This window comes from Bubalus kerabau, chromosome 19 (genome assembly GCF_029407905.1).
Source record: "Bubalus kerabau isolate K-KA32 ecotype Philippines breed swamp buffalo chromosome 19, PCC_UOA_SB_1v2, whole genome shotgun sequence".
Taxonomy (NCBI): domain Eukaryota; kingdom Metazoa; phylum Chordata; class Mammalia; order Artiodactyla; family Bovidae; genus Bubalus; species Bubalus kerabau.
In genome coordinates, this window is record NC_073642.1 from 49,039,945 (window position 1) to 49,060,329 (window position 20,385).

General features: G+C 38.3%; 1 long non-coding RNA gene across 1 annotated transcript in view; it reads left to right on the plus strand.

Annotated features, from left to right (window-relative positions):
* Window positions 1–8,242: 8,242 nt before the first annotated feature.
* LOC129633995 (uncharacterized) overlaps window positions 8,243–20,385 on the plus strand; it is a 33,610-nt gene continuing 21,467 nt past the window's right edge. Inside the window, exons 1-2 of the long non-coding RNA XR_008705349.1 lie at window positions 8,243–8,317; window positions 13,245–13,324. This is a non-coding gene — a long non-coding RNA (uncharacterized LOC129633995). The remainder of the gene's footprint in view (window positions 8,318–13,244; window positions 13,325–20,385) is intronic.

Genomic DNA, 20,385 nt, shown 5'->3' on the forward strand with positions numbered 1-20,385 from the left:
ACAAAAAGAAGGGAAAAAATAAGGTGCATTATCATTACGCTTCTTGGTTCTGAGTAAGATGGCAGAAAATTTGATGTGAGCCCATACGCACCTGATTATATTACTTGAACCTACTGAATATACTGAATGCTTGAAAGCTACAAATTAGCTGTCTGTCATTTAGTTGAGCCATTTTCCAAAACATAAACGAATGAAGAAAGTGTAAAAACAAGTGGAACAAACTATGTTTGAAAAGATTTAGCCTGTGGGGGTGTTAAATAGTGAAGCTCAGGAAACTCAGCCATGTGTTCTGTCCCTTATCAGTTCTGAATAAATAATGCAGCCTGTGTGCCAAATTAAGAGTCTCATAATAAGTTGTTCAGATGGTGTTCTTAGTGAGAGACGGATTGGGCTGTGCTCTGCTGGAGGAAGTGGGTAGATGACACTGGCAGATAAGGAAAACGCACATTAGTGGCAAGAATACAAAATTAAAAATGGCAGAGTAAGTATGAGATAGGAACGTAGGGGACGAAAGGGTTTTAGAGAGACAAAGACGATTCTCTTAATTAAATGTGATTAAGCATCTGTTATTTCTTTAAAAAAGAAAATCAGAGTGGTATCAGGACATATTTTTTCTGACTTGTATGATTAAGCAGCCAGATTCCACACTCACCCTTCATCTTTTTTAAACTTTTATTTTTGGTATGTGAATTCTAAATTAGATGTCAGATATGAGTAATCTCAGCCCACAAGCTATAAGAAATAAAGAGAACTTTGGAATGAAGGTTGTAAAGTCAGTCACTGAGCCTTTTCCAAGTAAAAAGAGCATGTCATTTTATTAAGTGTTGGTAGATTCCCCTCCCACATTTTTTTTAAACACCATGCATAACTCTCACCAAGACAGGGACTTTGCAGACTAAATTATTCTAAATAGCTATTTAATTAATGCCAAAAACACAGAATGAGATTTCAACCTGCAGAGGACCCTTACACATTTTTTTAAAAATTAAAGCAAGTGAAAAATTACATGATGATTTTTATAGTAGCAACTATATTTGAATCCTTCTAATGGTGTTATTCATTAGACTCTTCTTCAGGGGGTGGCTTTAAACTGATCACTTGGGTTTCCTATATCACTGCCACTGCTGCTGCTGCTGCTGCTGCTAAGTCGCTTCAGTCGTGTCCGACTCTGCGACCCCGTGGACTGCAGCCTACCAGGCTTCTCCGTCCATGGGATTCTCCAGGCAAGAACACTGGAGTGGGTTGCCATTTCCTTCTCCAATATCACTGTCACTATTGAATTACTAATTCAAAGAGTGACTATTGAACAATTGATGTATACAAGATAATGAGAGAGTCATTTCCTAGGCAGGTTGATAAGAAGTCTAGGGGTCCCCAAGGAGAGAGGGGTCTGGAATTCTCAAGGAGGAAGAAATGACAAACGTTTTTTTTCCTCTACATTCCTTAGGATTATATAACAATAATGTATCCTGTCTGAGGACAGTCTCTGGATTAAACCTTCTGGCTAATTCTGTTATCTTAAAATGTAAATTATGGGAGTAGGTCTGGTCTTTACAAGGATTATATAACAATAATGTATCTTGCCTGAGGATAGTCTTTGGATTAAACCTCTGGCTAATTCTGTTATCTTAAAATGTAAATTATAGGAGTAGGTCTGGTGAGGTCTTTACAACCTCCAGACATTCTTTGGAGTCATTGGAGAGTATATAACTCCATTGCTAACACTAAGCAAGCGGGTACTCTTTCTACCCCATTCTGATGTCTATGTCAAAAGCTTTCTCTATCTCCTTTATACTTTAATAAAACTTTATTACACAAAAGCTCTGAGTGATCAAGCCTTGTCTCTGGCTCCGGATTTAATTCTTCTCCTCCGGAGGCCAAGGATCCAGGCGTCTTTGCGTGGTTCAGCAACAACCTTTCTATAATATGATAGATGTGGCAGTGGGGAATGAAAAGAAATTTATAGCTTAGCCTTTATTTTTAAGAAGTTTAACATCTAAGTAAGATGTAGTCAGGAAGGTATTGATCAGAAAAGACTATGGAAAATGTAGAGTTTGAGCTGCACTTTAGAGGAGTCTTCACAATTTAAGAGCCATGACTGTAAAAAAAAAGTGTCTAGGTAATACGAATCAGCTATTTCAGCTGAGCAAAACAATGGTTCCTGCCCAGCTACATAAGAAGAGGAAATTTAGTACTAAAAATGAATTTATAGCTAAGAGATATGTATGAATTAATTAAATCAAGATTTAAGAATATGCAGAAATTTCTAAAATAAATTAGCAATTCACAATCTGAGAATTTCTGACCACTAGAGGAATCACTCGGAGAAGGCAATGGCACCCCACTCCAGTACTCTTGCCTGGAGAATCCCATGGATGGAGGAGCCTGGTAGGCTGCAGTCCATGGGGTTGCAAAGAGTCGGACACGACTGAGCGATTTCCCTTTCACTTTTCACTTTCATGCATTGGAGAGGGAAATGGCAACCCACTCCAGTGTTCTTGCCTGGAGAATCCCAGGGACAGAGGAGCCTGGTGGGCTGCCGTCTATGGGGCTGCACAGAGTCGGACACGACTGACGCGACTTAGCAGTAGCAGCAGAGGAATCACTGAAAAATTGCAAGAAACCTATGAATGGAATTTGAGTCCAGGCAATAGATTTAATTAAAAAATATCACGGGCAAATATTAACCACTCTCTTTCAAAAGCTGTTGTGAGTGATAAAGAATACATTCACTTAATAGCACCAGTGAACTGAAAGAATAACTACTGAAATGTCACGTCACTTTGTTTTACTCAGATTAAAGAAACTATGTATACATATGCATTACACTACCTTTCCATTTTTGTCTATGTTTTTAGTTAATATATTATGACTATATTTTTATGTGAACAAATATACAAGTTATAAATTGGTATTGGTATTTTATTCTGTTCTGTAATTAATTTAAGCACTCCCCTACTGTGTAAGATTTAAGTTGTTCTATATTAAAAATGATGCTATTAACAAACATTTTTGCTATAGCTAAATATTATATACATCCTAAATTTTTTTTAGGCTAAATCTCTACATATGAAGTCAGTAAGTCAAAAACTATACACTTTTAAGGATTTCAATATATCCTTATATTGAATATATATATATTCAATATATGCATGGGGCTTTCCTAGTGGCTCAGCTGGTTAAGAATTGGCCTGCAATGTGGGAGACCTGGGTTTTGTTAGGTAGGTAGAATAGGGAAAAGGAGTCCAAAATGGCGGTGGCTAAAAGACAAGGAAGGTCCAAGGACCAGAGTGAAGACTTCAGGCAGAACAGAACAAACAGCACTCCTGGCTAAGCCCAATTTGCATAGGGCAGGCCCAGGTGGAGGAAAAAACATATAAAAGGAGGAGCCAAAGCGCTTTCTCATGGACTCTCTCCCACATGCGTGCGCTCTTCTCTCTCTCTCTCTCTCCTGCTATCTTCTAAATAAAATAGAGCTGTAACACTGATTTGCCTAAGAGTTGTAGCACAATTTGTCCAAGACCCAAGAGCTGTGACGTGCCGAGGGCTTTAATGTCCGTTTCTCCAAATCTTTGTTGTGACGAGACAAAGAACCGAGGAACATACACTCGCGTGACAGTTTGATACCTGGGTTGGGAAGATCCCCTGGAGAAGGGAAAGGCTACCCACTCTAGTATTCTGGCCTGGAGAATTCCATGGACTATATAGTCCATGGGGTCACAAAGAGTAGGACATGACTGAGCAACTTTCACTTCACTATGTGTATATGTTGAATATATATATGTATATATATATCATATTTCAATATGCTAAGTTGTCTTCTTAAAGATTCTATCATTAGGTGCTCCTTCTAGTAGGTTGTAAGATCACTAATTTTCTTGCTAATATGGAACAATATTATATTTTACAAAGAAGATATTCATAGTCAAATAGGTTAGAAATTTCTACGATACAGCTATCTGGCATGTGAAGTACACATGGAATCAAAAGATATGTAAGTGTCTTGTGCATGATTTTCAGGTTAGCATACAGATCTACAACAGCTACCAAGAACTGTGTAGTGTTTCCTATCATCAACCACTCATATGCTTTTCTAAGAGATATTCATCTTGTCAAAAGTTCTTTTCTGTAACTTCAGGGAATTACAACCCAAGATAAGCTGAAAAAGGAATGAAGACAGTAAGAAATATCCTGGCTTCCCAATATGCAGAAACATGTGCGAAAGACTCTTCCTTGAAGAGGGTCTTGTTACTTCGACAAAGTAGGGAATGAGAACAATGAAAATGTGATCTCTGTGAATGAGGTGGGGTTTCCCTGATAGCTCAGCTGGTGAAGAATCCACCTGCAATGCAGGAGACATGGGTTCAGTCCCTGGGTTGGGAAGATGCCCTGGAGGAGGGCATGGCAACCAACTCCAGTATTCTTGCCTGGAAAGTCCCATGGACAGAAGATCCTCGTGGGCTACAGCCTGTGGTAGCATCCATTCAATTTATCCAGAAAAAGAAGAAAGTAATAGAAATCCAATTTTTACCAGTTTGGGAAACTTAGAAAATGTGCCTTCTATACACACATTTACTGTTTTTTGTGCATGGCAGGAAAAGAAACTGATTTCTTGGATCTGATTACAGTGATTAAAAAAATAAAAAAGCTTTACCTCTATTTGAGATCTTTAAGTGAAATCTATTCCATTAGGGGAGGACTGGAAACAATCCTTTGAAAAAAGAAATGTAGGGTTCAGGAGCCTGTAGGAGTAGTTTCTATCAATTATACTTTAAGATCTCTGACTACCCACACATTTCAATAGCATTCAATTATGTCTTCAAAACAAGAATAAGAAATCTTCCTTCTAAGAAAGAGAAAATGCTGATGTAAACAGTCAGGGGAGACACTGAGATTTCAAAAACTTGAAGTCCTTCAGAGTACTTAGATTCTATTTAGTTCTATTCCCATGTCTTCATCCTTGATTTGGTACTTGATTCTGTTTTCCCTCGAATATCCTGTCATCCTATGCCGATGCTGCCTTGTTTATTAGAACTCTAGTTTACCCTACAAATTCACAAAGTTTGATCAGCATCTGTTTTTGTTTTTTTTTTTTTGACACCAGAGAAAGGAAGATAAAAAATTCCAGGCAAGAATCCAAAGTCACACTATCCAAATAAGCCTCCAAAGACACTGACCCTAGGAAAGGATTTGTCATTCTAAACCATTATTGAATTCTATCAAGGGTATGAGCAAATCAGGAGAGCAAGGGGGTTGGAACTAAGGCTGAAGGAAGAAGACGTGAACTAGTTAAAACTCAGCAAGTGTTATCTGGCCTTGAAAGTAACAGAGCAGCTAAGGGGATTTATGGGAATTCACAACAGAGTGAGATGTAGGAAAGAAAAATATCAATAAAACTCCTTAAAATGAAATAATCTAGACAGATAACAGAAGTTGCTGCCCTAAAATACCACTTACCAATAAATATGACATGAAATACAAACACGCATTGTTTAGAAGATTTCCCATCAGAATGAAGCTGATGCCAAACCCGTGCAGTACAGAGAGGTTGACAGCTGAGCTCTGTCGGGAAACTAGGAGGAAAACCACATGGCTGTTTTTCTACAAAATTTACAGAAAATCTCCAAAGACGGTACAGAGGATCCCCCATGGCTCTTATCAAGCTGACAACTTATATTCTCAGAGTATATTTTTCAATTCTAAGAAACCAACATTGATTAACTAAACTTGATAATTTACTCAGAGTTTGCTAGTTTTCCCCTAAAATCCTCTTTCTTTTCTGGGGTCCCATCAGGAATACCGCATTGCACTTGGTCATCACGCCTCCTTAGACTCCTCCTGGCTGTGACAGTTTCTCAGAATTTCCTTGTCCTTGATGACCTTGACAGTTTTGAGGAGCACTGGTTAGGTTTTTCTTTATTTTTTTTTCTGAATGTCCCTAATTTAGGTTTGTTTGAAGTTTTTCTAATGGTTAGACCAGGGTCAGGGTTTTTGGTGAACAATACCCAGAGAAGTGAAGTAGCATTCTCAGAACACTCATTTACTTTTTTTAAAAGATAAAATTAATAGATTGCCCTGCTGCTGCTGTTGCTAAGTCGCTTCAGTCGTGTCCGACTCTGTGTGACCCCATAGATGGCAGCCCACCAGGCTCCCCTGTCCCTGGGATTCTCCAGGCAAAAACACTGGAGTGGGTTGCCATTTCCTTCTCCAATGCATGAAAGTGAAAAGTGAAAGGGAAGTCTCTCAGTCGTGTCCGACTCTTAACGACCCCATGGACTACAGCCCACCAGGCTCCTCCATCCATGGGATTGTCCAGGCAAGAGTACTGGAGTGGGGTGTCATTGCCTTCTCCAATAGATTGCCCTAAGGCTTTTGAAAACATTTTCCCTATGACTCCACCTCCTAATTAACTGAAAACCTAAATAATAATAAAATGACATCAGCAAGGCTGCCATGATCTTTTCCATCAAGAACTAGAACCTTGAAGTTGTGACTCTTCCTTAGCCATGATATTCTGTCTTTCTGAAGGGCAAATATATTGATACCATTCAGTGTATAAGTCGAAACTCAGCTATGGGAGTACAGCTGAAAGAAATAGAGTTTATAATGACTGGATGATACAGCAGACACCACCCTGGCTGACCTCCTAGCATCCATTGCCAATCCTCCTTGCCCACCTCCTACCTTAAGGTCAAAAAGGCCAGCTGCTCACCTTCCCAGCCTCTCTTGTATTTGACCCAGAGCTGGCCTACAGGGTGAGGGCTAGTCTCTTGGGGTGTTTGGTGGGAGTGGGGGGCTGTGGGGGGATACTTCTTCTTTGATAGAGGGAGAGGGACACGGCAGGAAATCTTTTTCACCTGTTCTGATGTGGATGTCTGAAGATAAAATGCTAAGGGGTGTTTCAGCTGTGAGGCAGCAAGTCAAAGGATAAAAAGCCAAATGCTGAGAATGGAAGAACAGAGGACAAAAACAGCCTGACTTCCAGAAAACACTACTGAGCCACAGAACCAACCCTAGGACTGCTAGGGGAACTAGTAAAAGTCTCATTGTCTGTTGAGTTTGCAGCTCAAAGCATCCTTACTGATACATACAGCAATATTTGATATTCCTCATGATAACTCAGAGGGGATAAGCTGGCAACCCAAAGACATGTTTTGTATTCTTTATACACTGTTAAAAATGTAGTTACTCTCTCTTTAAAAATCAGTTGATTTCACAGAGGGGAAAAAACCTCACTTCTGCTGAAAAAAATCAGCAGGCCTGTCAGCACTTGGCCCACAAGTCACCTGGAAATGGGCAGCGGCCACTTTTAGTTGAGACCTGTGTTCCGTTCACCACAGTCCCCACCCTGGTCAGCTTCATGCATTTACATTATCTCTCTGAAACTTGCAGCATCGGTGAAAAACCCTTCACAGCTGGGTCTTCTTTAGGGCAAGATTTCTGGATACCCCTTCTGATTTTTTTTTTTTTTTTCAGTTTTGCCTAAGAGGAGTGGCCCTTAAGTTTGGAAGAATATGTTCAATGAAAATCATAGAAATAGGGCTCTGACAAACGTTGCAGCCTCTTGGTAATACCATACCTTCTTTTCTTATCTCCCTTTTCTCCTCACCCACTGGCTTTCCACAGCGCTACTGAGGAAAAATGAGTTAAGATTAGCTTTCCAACTAACACACCCCAGATGCTTTATTTTGCCTGGAAGTTCCTACAGTGAGTCAGGAAGAAAGTTAAACCTCTCATACATCTGTTTACCCTCCATAGAAACGCACCTAACTTACCCTTTGGATACAGCCTAGCAAAATTTTATCAGTGCCACATTCTGAGTTTATAGTTCAAGGATCCTAACTAAAGAAATGCAATGCATGCCCCATGAACCACTCTGCTATGCTGAATGCATACATATGACCCATGGATTACTGCTTGTTGCAGCTACAAAAGAATGGCAGAGGGGAAATCCCTTTCCAGAAAAATGTACTCAGCCATCAATGGCATTTGCACGATTGGAAAGGTAAATATGATGTTTGCTTAGATAAGGCAACTCGATAGGAGTAAAACAAAGTTTGTTATTACTTCTGGAGAGGGTAAGCATGAGACTTCACTGGAGAAACAGTTGAGATTTGCCTCAAGATTTCAGAACCACCACCTTCAAGGTCATCCCCTGCTCTAAGCAGTAGTCTCACTACAACAAACCTAGGAATAATACGCCCCTCTGTGCATCACCTATGGAAGTCACAAGCACAGTGCCACAGGAAATGCGGATAAGTGAGGTAGGCTGGAAATCAGTGCATCGGCAAGCATTGTGTGGATGGTGGAATCTGAGGTATGTGACCCCAAGTCTTGTTCAAAGGGGCCCTGCCAAACTTTGTTTTACTCCTATCGAGTTGCCTTATCTAAGCAAACATCATATTTACCTTTCTAATCATGCAAATACCATTGATGGCTGAGTACATTTTTCTGGAAAGGGATTTCCCCTCTGCCATTCTTTTGTAGCTGCGACAAGCAGTAATCTACGGGTCAGCTGTATGTAGCCTCATTCCTAGCAGGACTGGGAGCTTGGTTGTAATTTAAAATAACTGTAACAAGTTTCTAGGCTCACCTGATTTTCTGATGACAAATATTTATAACCTTAACCATCTAACTTGATGTGTTGTGCATCATAAGAAACAGAGATGGAAAAGGCAGGACTTTGATACAAAATTATCTCTTGAGTGTACAACAGCAGCCATGAAACAGGTTGCTTCATTATTTTGGTTCAAATGTCAGTATCCAATGTTTTCAAAAGTGTGTTAGTCATTCAGTCGTGTCTGACTCTTTGTGACCCCGTGGACTGTAGCCTACTAGGCTCCTCTCTTCATGGAATTCTCCTGGAAGGAATACTAGAGTGAGTTGCCATTCCCTTCTCCAGGGGATCTTCCCAACCCAGGGATCGAACCCAGATCTCACCCAGATCTCCTGCATTGCAGTCAGATTCTTTACCATCTGAGCCACCAAGGAAATCCCTTACTATGGTTTATTTAATTTTATTCTGCTTTTGCTGCTGCTGCTGCTGCCAAGTCGCCTCAGTCATATCTGACTCTGTGCAACCCCATAGACAGCAGCCCACAAGGCTCCCCCGTCCCTGGGATTCTCCAGGCAAGAATACTGGAGTGGGTTGCCATTTCCTTCTCCAATGCATTAAAGTGAAAAGTGAAAGTGAAGTCGCCCAGTCATGTCCGACTCTTAGCGACCCCATGGACTGCAGCCTACCAGGCTCCTCCATCCATGGGATTTTCCAGGCAAGAGTACTGGAGTGGGGTGCCATTGCCTTTTAATGACTAATAATTAAAAAAGAATCAATTCCTACTTTTAGTGCAAATATTTTTTGTAAGGATTCCATATTTTCAATACAGTGTCTGGAAATTATAACATAGGGCAGGTTGACCTGAAGGGGATATGTTTCCATAAGAATAATATTATAATGAGGAGGAAGATATGTCATCCAGCGAATCTTAGTAATAGCAAAACATTTATAGTGATAAAAATAACAAAATACTACTATATGCATTTTTATGGTAAAATTATACTTCTGGTCACTTAAATTGGGCATAAAAGTAATATACAATGGTTTTATATATATACATATATATGACAATCATCAAAAGAGCTTCAATATATTTTAATCTATATATATTTACCTAAACAAATAAACCATATCATAAAACTATATTAAACATTAATTAATAATTCAATATTTTTGTTTAACTTATTAGCATTTAGAAGAGATTTGGGAGAGATATAATTTGAATAACTTATAAATCATCTCAAGCAATATCTGTCACAAAGGTATGAATTTATACATTGTTTTTCCTTTGAAAATTTTCCATTTAGTTAGTGGAAATATTTTCCATTATTTTTCACCTCATTGCTTTCTTAAAGGACTGCATGGCTGTGGAGTTCCTGAATATTTTCCTTATTGTTATATTTCTTGTTATTAATGATGATGGTGATAATGATGATGATGCAAATAACTTTCATTCTATGTCCTTGGTTTGGGTTTTCAGAAGACTTTCAGGAAAAAAAAACCTTAAAATCTACAGGTAATCCCAACATTTAAAAAAACATGCAAAACTATTCAGTAGAAATGTATTTTTATAAGCTGAAGCTTTCAGAATGTTACATATTACAGACTGATTCAGGGGGAATGCAAGATGTATTTGTATATGCTCAGTCACAAAGCCATGTCCAACTCTCTGCGATCCAACAGTCTGTAGCCCACCAGGCTTCTCTGTTCATGGGATTTTCCAGACAAGAATACTAGAGTGGGTTGCCATTTCCTCCTCCAGGGGATCTTCCTGACCCAGGGATCAGACCTGCATCTGCTGCATTGGCAGGCAGATTCTTTACCCTCTGAGCCACCTGGGAAACCACTGGATGTATTTAGTTGAATGCCAAAATATGAAAACAGGAGCAGTTAATAATAGTTTCACTTTTGTATCAACTTTGGCATCTAATTTATTCCTGTGTTTCTGTGACACATTCCAGCTGCATAGTAGTATGAAAATACAATATGTAGGGATGTAAACGCCAATAGTTAAAGTGATAGACTATAATTTCAGGATTTTTAAAATTGTAGTTATCCAAAATAAAGAAGGCTGAGCACTGAAGAACTGATTTCAAATTGTGGTATTGGAGAAGACTCCTGAGATTCCCTTGGACTGCAAGGAGATCGAATCAGTTAATCCTAATGGAAATCAATGCTGAATATTCATTAGAAGAACTGATGTTAATCTGAAGCTCCAATACTTTGGCCACCTAACGTGAAGAGATGAACTCACTGAAAAAGGCCCTGATGCTGGAAAAGTTTGAAGGCAAAAGGAGAAGGGAGCTGCAGAGGATGAGATGGTTCGATAGCATCACCAACTCAATGGACATGAATTTGAGCAAACTCTGGGAGACACTGAAGGACAGGGAAGCCTGTGGTACAGTGGTACAGTCCATGGGATTGCAAAGAGTCAGACCTGACTTAGTGACTGAACAACAACAAAAAGCTTGAAGGAAGACTAATAAGAATCTTTCTGTTAAAAATAATTTAAAATAGATAATAAATCAAATTTAAGTGATAATAAGCACTTTTATGGGATTTCTTAGTAGCTTAGCTCGGAGAAGGCAATGGCACCCCACTCCAGTACTCTTGCCTGGAAAATCCCATGGACGGAGGAGCCTGGTAGGCTGCAGTCCTTGAGGTCGTTAAGAGTCGGACACGACTGAGCGACTTCATTTTGACTTTTCACTTTCATGCATTGGAGAAGGCAATGGCACCCCACTCCAGTACTCTTGCCTGGAGAATCCCAGGGATGGGGGAGCCTGGTGGGCTGCCATCTGTGGGGTCGCACAGAGTCGGACACTACTGAAGTGACTTAGCAGCAGCAGCAGCAGTAGCTTAGCTGGTAAAGAATCCACCTGCAATGCAGGAGACCTGGGTTTGATCCCTGGATTGGGAAGATCCCCTGGAGAAGGGCATGGCAACCCACCCTAGGATTCTTGCCTGGAGAATCCCCATGGACAGAGGAGCCTGGTGGGCTACAGTCCGTGGGGTTGCAAAGAGTCGGACACGACTGAGCATTTAAGCACAACACAACCACATATATATTAATTGACACATTGCAAATAATACTGCACACATGTATTCCTATATTCTCTGAGGTATTATGACCACACCACATGAGAGCTTGCATACTGTAAACATCAACCAAGCAAAGGCTGGTGTTTTGCCCATTTCATGCATACTATGGCAGTGTATTTTCTTTGTTATTATACAGAAATTACAGAGCTGGAAAATGCCTTTATTTATTAGTTATATCTAACACCTAGCACAGAGCTAGACCATAATAGGCATTCTTGTTGAATGAAATGAATAAAGTTATTAAAGCTTGATGAGAGCTCTCAGAGCATTTCATAAATGTGATAATCCACCACACCAATTACCAAGTCATTGTAAAATTGTAAAAAATACCAGGAACCAGGGTAAAGTTAATAAAACATTATGTAGAGTTAAAATGCATAATGCATACATGTTTGCATAAATTTTGTTGTCTGTTAAAACCTTGCAAAAAGGGACACAAGTGGTAAAAATGGCCATTAACGCAGCTGCACCAAGAGATTAAGTTGCAATGCATGAAGGAGCAGATGAAAGAATTTCTTGCCTTTCACTTACATTGTGGGTTTAATAGGATTTTTGTGCTCTAACCTGAATCATTAATACAAAAATATGCATTCAATAAATGTTTTATGATGGTTCTGTTGATTAGTAACATTGTTTATGTGTGAAAATGTGCTGATGAGAATCAAAGAAGGGATTTACACATACATTTTTGCAACTAAGACTATTTGTAACGTGAGAAATTTCCTTACCAACCTGAGAGTTGTAGCTACTTTAAAATATTGCTCCACAGAACTAAATTATTTCACATTTGTTTAAAGTTTTTGAGTTTTACTATTAATAATTTTGATTATGGCAATGAGTTAAAAAGCTAATGAACACTAGTTAATAATCATGGATTTAAAACCATGTTAAATGCCAAAAATTTTAACAACACATTAAATGCTGTCTCATTTAGACCTACAAATTGCCTCGTTATTACTGTCATTTCACAAATTAGGAAATGGAGGTTCAGGGAAATGAAGCCATTTTTCAAGGTCGCAATGCCGTTCAGTGGGTAAGGCATGATTTAGACCCAGAGGTGATCACTCCAAGACACTGCCATTTCACTTTGCAACTTCCCCACAAAGGCAAACAAAGATCATGACATGAGAACGTTGTGACACTTTGATCTAATGATTATTTTCTAGGTAATGCCTTTGGAGGGTCTTAAAATATGGCTTGGAACGGAAACACTGAGGGGGCTTCCCTCTCTTCAATCTTCCAGACAGGACATGATAGCCTCTATATAGTCTCTATATTCTCCAAATTTACCTTTAACATATTATACTTTGTTCTCCATTAGACTATGAGTAATTTAAAGGTAGAAATATGGCATTATTTAACTTTATAACACAAATGCTTAGCCCAAGCCTATCAACATGCAATGCAATGCTTGCTTGATGCTTAATAACTGAAATGAATGAATGAATGAAAAGTCAGAAATCATTTACCTTAATTCTAGATCAGTCCCTGCCTAAACAAACAGGATAAAATGCAGAAAACCTACGTCACTTATTATTTAGTCTTTTAAAAGACACTGAATTTTGCTGCTATTTCTTCCCTGTAGATCACTGATTACCTTTGTCAAAGGATTTCATGAAAAGTAGTATAATAAGTACATTGGGGAAAAAAATCTCAGAAACAAAGGTAAGTTATTATGGTTCTTATTTCATGCAAATAGTTTTCTTAAGTTTTTAATTTATTAAAATATGGATGGTTTATTCCTTCTGGATAAACAAGCAAGAATAACTAAAACAATTCAATTATTCTCAGGATCACACAAACATATTTTCCTTTCTTTTTCAGCAATTTAAAACCATCACCATGTAATGTATTTAAATGAAAGGAAATTTTTCTAGTAATGTAAGAAGGTATTCCTTCTGCTTCCCAGGTAGCTCAAACAGTAAAGAATCTACCTGCAATGCGGGAGACCTGGGTTTGATCCCTGGGTCAGGAAGATCCCCTAGAGAAGTGAATGGTAACCCACTCCAGTACTCTTGCTTGGAGAATCCCCATGAACAGAGGAGTCTTGCGGGCTACAGTCCATGAGGTCACAAAGAGTCAGACACGACTGAGCGACTAACACAAAATTAAAACCTTTTTGCCAAAACATTACTAATCAGTTTCTCACCATGTGCAAATGCAATAAAAGTCACAAAAACACTTTTGAACAACAGAGCTATAGAAATACAGTGCTATTTTAGATGGCTAGCTTTCTGAACTCTTCTTCCCTTACACTATTCATCTATCTCCCACCTACAGAATTTTACTAACGGCTCTTTTTAGATTTTGTTAATTGCAAGCCTCAATAGAAAGTGACCCTTTTCATTCTAGATTTTGTGCTAAGAAAGTGCTATTTAAAGATGCTCAACCTAAGCTTTTCACATTGTATCCCCCAGGAATGCAGGAACATAAAGATACACAGAATACAACATCCACCTACATATTTTTTACTTCTTCGTCTTTGAAAAATGTTAAGAACATACTCAAGTATAAATAATTTAATTAAATTGGAATATTTAATTAAAATCAAATTTCTTAGGTACTCATTTTTATTCTAATCCCTTATGGAATATAATACCAATCACTTTTATGATGGTTAATGTACCCTTTGGTTGATCTATTTCAAGTACAGCTGTGTGAGAATTTCCCAGGGAAATTGTAAACCAACAGTATCTTCCAATATTGTAATGTTAAGAATCATGTTCTAAAGAGGAACATGATGTGAGTGGGGAAAAGCACTGATCTCAAAAGAAGTCAGCACATTTGGGTTCTACTCTTGGGTCTCTTATAAACTAGCTATATATCCTTGAATAAGAAGTACTCCTGACCTTGGCTTATTGACCTATGAAATGATGGTATGAGGCCTGATAAGTTCTAAGATCCCTTCCCAATGTAAAATTCAGTTAAAAAAATCATCAAGATTCAGAAAATACTTATATTTATATAAAAAACTGGATGTTAACTAAACTTATTGGGGTAATTATTTTATAATATATGTAAGTCAAATCATTTTTTCTTTTTTAATTTATTTATTTTTAATTGAAGGATAATTGCTTTACAATATTGTGTTGGCTTCTGCCATATATCAGAATCATTATACTGTATACTTTAGATTTAGAAGGCAATGGCACCCCACTCCAGTACTCTTGACTGGAAAATCCCATGGGCAGAGGAGCCTGGTGGGCTGCAGTCCATGGGGTCGCTAAGAGTCAGACACGACTGAGCAACTTCCCTTTCAGTTTTCACTTTCATGCATTGGAGAAGGAAATGGCAACCCACTCCAGTGTTCTTGCCTGGAGAATCCCAGGGATAGGGTGGACTGGTGGGCTGCCATCTCTGGGGTCGCACAGAGTCGGACATGACTGAAGAGACTTAGCAGCAGCAGCAGCATAGCATAATGAAAAGCAGAGACATTACTTTGTCAAAAAAGGTCCATCTAGTCAAGGCTATGGTTTTTCCTGTGGTTATGTATGGATGTGAGAGTTGGACTATGAAGAAGGCTGAGTGCCGAAGAATTGATGCTTTTAAACTGTGGTGTTGGAGAAGACTCTTGAGAGTCCCTTGGACTGCAAGATCCAACCAGTCCATTCTGAAGGAGATCAGCCCTGGGATTTCTTTGGAAGGAATGATGCTAAAGCTGAAACTCCAGTACTTTGGCCACCTCATGTGAAGAGTTGACTCATTGGAAAAGACTCTGATGCTGGGAGGGATTGGGGGCAGGAGGAGAAGGGGACGACAGAGGATGAGATGGCTGGATGGTGTCACTGACTCGATGGACATGAGTCTGAGTGAACTCCGGGAGTTGGTGATGGACAGGGAGGCCTGGCGTGCTGCAATTCATGGGGTCACAAAGAGTCGGACACGACTGAGCGACTGAACTGAACTGATATGTCAATTATATCTCAATAAAGCTATGAAAAGAGATACAGAAAATAATAAATACATGTACCATAAAGGGATTATCCTTATGAATATAACTTCTCATTCTGTACAGGTTAAGAACTGATTAAAAAGAGATCTGTTTAGTAAGACTTAAGCTTTAAAGTTATAAAAACTAATATTTGTAAAGACCACTGAAATTAAAATCTTTTATTATTTATTTAAAATATACAGCCATTTATCCACTTAACAAAAGGCACTTAACTCTTCATCAAGAGGCTGTTTAGTTCTTCTTTGCTTTCTGCCATAAGGGTGGTGTCATCTGCATATCTGAGTTTATTGATATTTCTCCCAGCAATCTTGATTCCAGCTTGTGCTTCTTCCAGCCCAGCATTTCTTATGATGTACTCTGCATATACGTTAAATAAGCAGGGTGACAATATACAGCCTTGACGTATTCCTTTCCCAATTTGAAACCAGTCTGTTGTTCCATGTCCAGTTCTAACTGTTGCTTCCTCACCTGCATACAAATTTCTCAAGAGGCAGGTCATGTGGTCTGGTATTCCCAGTCTCTTGAAGAATTTTCCACAGTTTGTTGTGATCTACACAGTCAAAGGCTTTGGCATAGTCAATAAAGCAGAAATAGATGTTTTTCTGAAACTCTCTTGGTTTTTCCATGATCCAGCGGATGTTGGCAATTTGATCTCTGGTTCCTCTGCCTTTTCTAAAACCAGCTTGAACATCTGGAAGTTCATGGTTCACATACTTTTAAAGCCTGGCTTGAAAAATTTTGAGCATTACTTTGCTAGCATGTGAGATGAATGCAATTTTGCAGTAGTTTGAATATTCTTTGGCATTGCCTTTCTTTGGGATTGGAATGGAAACCGACCTTTTCCAGTCCTGTGGCCACTGCTGAGGTTTCCAAATTTGCTGGCATATTGAGTGCACCACTTTCACAGCATCATCTTTCAGGATTTGGAATAGCTCAACTGGAATTCCATCACCTTCACCAGCTTTGTTCATAGTGATGATTCCTAAGGCCCACTTGACTTCGCATTCCAGGATGTCTGGCTCTAGGTGAGTGATCACATCATCGTGATTATCTGGGCCTTAAAGATCTTTTTTGCATAGTTCTTCTGTGTGTTCTTGCCACCTCTTCTTAGTATCTCCTGCTTCTGTTAGGTCCATACCATTTCTGTCCTTTATTGTGCCCACTTTGCATGAGATTTCCCTTGGTATATCTAATTTTCTTGAATATTAGGAAATTCAAAATAAGGTGGAACTAAATACTAGACAGGGCTTCCCAGGTGGCACCAGTGGTAAAGAACCCACCTGCTAATGCAGGAGACCTAAGAGCCTTGGGCTCCATCCCTGGCTCAGGAAGATCCCCTGGAGGAAGACACGGCAACCCATTCCAGTATTCTTGCCTGGAGAATTTCATGGACAGAGGAGCCTGGTGGGCTACAGTCCATAGGGTCACAAAGAGTCAGACATGACGGAAAAGACTTGGCGCATACACACGCACATACTAGACAAAAATAACCCAGAATATAGAAGATCAGTGCTAAAGCAATCCAAAGCCATCATATTGTTCAGGAAAAAGTTAAAGATACTGATTATCTTTACATCTTGTTTAATTTAAATATATATGGATATATATTTAAATTTTAAGAAATGCTGTCAACAAAATATGAATAGAATGTATAATTTTTAAACTCAGAGGAGGAAAAATACAATAGAGACATATATTCATCCAGAATTGGAAATAAAAAAGGTTAAGAACAGGCAGATATTAATAAGTAATATGATAGAAAACATGAAATAAGTTAGAATGAGTGTGTTAAATGTAAGTAACTCAGTCACGTCCAACTCTTTGTGATCCCACGTACTGTCGCCCCCCAGGCTCCTCTGTCCATTGAATTCTCCAGGCAAGAATACTGGAATGGGCAGCCAGTCCCTTCTCCAGGAGATCTTTCTTACCCAGGGATCGAACTCAGGTCTCCCGCATTGCAGGCAGATAGATTCCTTACCATCTGAGCCACCAGGGAAGCCCAAAGTTAGAATAAATTAGTCCAAATATTTTAACAGTTGCAATAAGTGCTTTAAATTTATCTATTAAAAACAGAAAATATTAGCATGGATTTTATAATTTAGCAATATATGCTTAAAAGAGGTATAATAAATTCAAATAAAAGTCATAAATATATTGAAAATAAAATAATACAATAATGAGTACTAACCAGAGTTGTATTAATATTAAAACTAGATAAAATCCAATTTTAAAATTAATTACAAAAATAAGAAGTAACACCATGAAATTCCACAGTGATAAAAGAAACATTGAACAGAGTGTCAGAAATACAACAAACATGAACTTGTTTAAACAAAAAACCTTGGCTTCAATATACAGAAGGCAAAAATTACAGAATTGGAAAAACTAAATCCACAATTAGAATAAGGTGCTTTAGTATACCTTTCTCCAAAACTAAGAGATGAACTAGATCAAACAAACAAAACCTAGGATATAGGAAATTTGGATAATCTCAATATTTAGCTCCCATTTAACAAACTACTCAACTCTGCCCTTGTAGAGCTAAAGCTGTCACAGACATTACATAATAAATAGTATGCCTGCATTCCAATAAAACTTTCTTTATGAACACTGAAATTTGAATTCCATATCATTAACACATGTTTTAAAACATTATTCTGCTGCTTCTGATTTTTTTAACCATTTAAAAATGTAAATAATATTCTTAGTTTATAGGATGTACAATAATAGCTATGAACAGAATCTGGCCCGCTAGCTGCAGTTTGCCTGTAGAACACCACACATTAATTCTTACAAATTCCAAATACAATACAGTTGTTATTCATTAAAATATATTATTTCTGTTAGCACAGAACTAGATTATCATTGTTATTTTGAAATGACATTCTTTTAATTTGTGAGTTTAACAAAATAAATATTAGTAGATAAAACTGACATAAAAAAACTCTTTAGGGCTCTGAGTATTATTTAAGTTTGACAACTAGTACAAATACACTGTTTTTTTGTAGTAATGGAAAAAGGTGGAAAAGCCCTAAATGTTCAGTACGGTAATAAATTAGAGTAGATTTATCCAAAATCACTGCAGATGGTGATTGCAGCCATGAAATTAAAAGACGCTTACTCCTTGGAAGGGAAGTTATGACCAACTTAGACAGCATATTAAAAAGCAGAGACATCACTTTGTCAACAAAGGTCCGTCTAGTCAAGGCTATGGTTTTTCCAGTGGTCATGTATGGATGTGAGAGTTGAACTATAAGAAAGCTGAGTGCCAAAGAATTGATGCTTTTGAACTGTGATGTTGGAGAAGACTCTTGAGTCCCTTGTACTGCGAGGAGATCCAACAAGTTCATCCTAAAGGAAATCAGTCCTGAATATTCATTGGAAGGACTGATGCTGAAGCTGAAACTCCAATACTTTGGCCACCTGATGTGAAGAGCTGACTCATTTGAAAAGACCCTGATGCAGGGAAAGATTGAGGGCAGGAGGAGAAGGGGACAATAGAGGATGAGATGGTTGGATGGCATCACTGACTCAATGGACATTGGTTTGGGTGAACTCTGGGAGTTGGTGATGGACAGGGAGGCCTGGCATGCTGCAGTTCATAGGGTCACAAAGAGTCAGACATGACTGAGCGACTGAGCTGACTGACTAATAAGTAATAGTTGTTGAAATGAATAAACAAGAGTACTGGAAACATAAGTATATCTCAATACATATTTGGCATATAATAAAGCACTTTATAGTTATTTTGGCATTGATTTTTAAAAAATATATGTAAATGCTATCTGTTTCAAAGACATATGCCACTATATATGCTATTTGCATAAAATATATATTTATTTTCATAATTTAAATATGAAAAGTAAGCCAGAAAGGTACTTACAAAATTCTTTATACTGGTTGCTTGTAGAGACAGAAGAATAAACCTAGAAAGTAAGAATAAAGTGGATTTCAACTCCTTACTGAAAATATATAATACACATGGCAAATTTGATCAAATGCTAACATCTGTTAATTTGCTATTCTATATAGTGAGTACACAGGCAAATTTATCCCTTTCTCTAATGAGGCTAAATCATCAACACAAATCATGCATTAAAGACACAAAATGAATTATAAATACCATTTAAAAATTGTAAAACTTGAACAAGGGAGAGCAAGGAGGGCCTGAGGATTCATTTAGTACAGGACTAACTCTGAGGTGTGTGACTATTCATAGCCTTCTTCAAATGCATTGTTAGTAAAAACATAAGATACAGCCAAATGATGGGAGATGCAGGTCTTTGAGACACAGTCAGTTTCACAAGGTGAGACACTTCAACTGATGGAGGAAAATGCCATTCTTATCATTATCATGTTTCCAGATGCTCCTGTATGTGGCTCATTCATGCTGTCCAGCCATTCTGGGATCCCAGGACTATGGAAAGTCATCAGGTTTTCAATTATGTCAGGGTCTGACAAAACACTTAATTTCTATGCCTTACATTCCTTATCTACAGATGCGACAGCTGGACCACAGGAAGGCTAAGTGCTGGAGAATTGATGGTTTTGTTTTTTTTTAATTTTATTTTATTTTTAAACTTTACATAATTGTAAGAATTGATGTTTTTGAATTGTGATGCTGGAGACGACTATTGGACACATATCCTGAGGAACCCATAATTGTAAAAGACACAAGTATCCCAATGTTCATTGCAACACTGTTTACAATAGCTAGGACATGGAAGCAACCTAGATGCCCACGAGCTGATGAATGGATAGTAAGTTATGGTAC